The sequence below is a fragment of the Sus scrofa genome, chromosome 10, assembly GCF_054392235.1.
Source record: "Sus scrofa isolate SSC_HxYL_T2T_F1_AM1 chromosome 10, Sscrofa_HxYL_maternal_Yorkshire_Landrace_v2.0, whole genome shotgun sequence".
NCBI lineage: Eukaryota > Metazoa > Chordata > Mammalia > Artiodactyla > Suidae > Sus > Sus scrofa.
In genome coordinates, this window is record NC_139392.1 from 94,009,544 (window position 1) to 94,011,502 (window position 1,959).

At 32.3% G+C, this 1,959-nt stretch overlaps 1 non-coding gene across 1 annotated transcript; it reads right to left on the minus strand.

The window, feature by feature from the left end:
* Positions 1-488: 488 nt before the first annotated feature.
* On the minus strand, positions 489-595 carry LOC146399624 (U6 spliceosomal RNA). The gene has a single exon (XR_014818462.1). It is a non-coding gene; the product is annotated as a U6 spliceosomal RNA (small nuclear RNA).
* Between the last annotated feature and the right edge of the window lie 1,364 nt (positions 596-1,959).

The window sequence follows — 1,959 nt, forward strand, 5'->3', positions numbered from 1 at the left end:
AAATAAAAATTGTTAAACTCCTGATTCAAAAGGCGTATGTTGACAGAATGGATTTTTAAAAAACAGGGTCCAATTATATGCTATCTGCAAGAGACTCAGTTTAGACGTAAGAACACACATATTTTGAAAAGGAAAAAGGAAAAATACATTCCACACAAATATTAATGAAAGGCAGCAGAAGTGGTTATACTAATATCAAACAAAATAGACTTTTTTTTTTTCCCACTCTTTTTTTTTTTTTTATTTTCCCACTGTATAGCAAGGGGGTCAGGTTATCCTTACATGTATACATTGCAATTACAGTTTTTCCCCCACTCTTTCTTCTGCTGCAACATGAGTATCTAGACATAGTTCTCAATGCTATTCAGCAGGATCTCCTTGTAAATCTATTCTAGGTTGTGTCTGATAAGCCCAAGCTCCCGATCCCTCCCACTCCCTCCCCCTCCCATCAGGCAGCCACAAGTCTCTTTTCCAAGTCCATGTTTTTCAAAAATATGGAACGCTTCACAAATTTGCATGTCATCCTTGCGCAGGGGCCATGCTAATCTTCTCTGTATCGTTCCAATTTTAGTATATGTGCTGCCGAAGCGAGCACCAAAATAGACTTTTAACAAAACTGTTACAAAAGGCAAAGAATAAAATGACATAATGATAAAAGGGGAAATTAAACAAAAGAAATAGCAATTATAAACATATATGCACCAAATATCAGAGTTCTAAAATACATGAAGCACGTATTGGCAGAAGAGAAAGGAGAAATAGACAATAATTATAAGAGATTCTAGCAAGTATTTTATACTCCACTTTTGATAATGCTAAATCAATCAGATAAAGATCAATAAGGAAGAGAAGATGTGAACTCTCCAGACCACTTGGTCTTAGCAGACATTACAGATATTACAAAACACTCCAGCCAACAACAGTAGAATACACATTTTTTTTTTTTTGCAAGGGCACATGGAACATCCTTTGGGCTTCATTAGATATATTAGGCCACGAAACAAATTTTAATAATTTTTAAGGTTTCAAATCATATAATGTATATTTCTAATCACAATGGAATAAAACTAGAAATCAACAGAAGAAGGGAACTTTTTAAATATGTAGAAATTTAAAAAATAGGCCAAAGAATAAATCTCAAGAGAAATTAAAAAATACCTTGAGACAAATGACGATGACAACATAACATACCAAAATGTATGAAATGCAGTGAAAACAGTACCAAGATGATAATTTTCAACTGAGTCTTATATTCAAAAAGAACAATTTCAAATCAACAACTTAATTTGTACCTTAAGGAACTAGAGAAAGAAGAAAAAACTAAACCCAAAGCTGGTAGAAGGAAAGAAACAATAAAGATTCGAGCAGAGATAAATGAGACAAAACAGAGAAAAATAGAGAAGATCAATGAAAAAATGAGTTGGTTATTGAAAAAGACCAACAAATTTGACAAATCTTTAGCTAGCTGGATTAAGAAAAATGAGATGACTCAAATATCTATGGGTAAAAAGAATAAACATCACTACAGATTTTCCATAAATAAAAAGACTTTTTAGAAGTACTATGAACAACTGAAGGCCAATAAATTGTATAATCTAGATGAAATGAAAAATTACCAGAAACACAAACTTACTAAGATTGAATCATGAAGAAACAGAAAATCTACATAAACCTATAAAGAGTAAGGAAATTGAATCAGTAATTGAAAACTTCTCAACAAAGAAAAGCCTAGGACCATATAGCTTCACTGGTGATTTCTACCAAACATTTAAAGAAGAATTAAAACCAATCTTCCTCAAATCTTCCAAAAAAACCAAGGAAGAGAGAACAATTCCTCCTATTCTATGAAGACAGCTTTCCCCAGACATCAAATCAAAGGCATTACAAGAACAAAAAAAATACGACCAGTATCCCTATGAATATTGATACAAAAATTCTCCACAAAGTACTAGCACATTG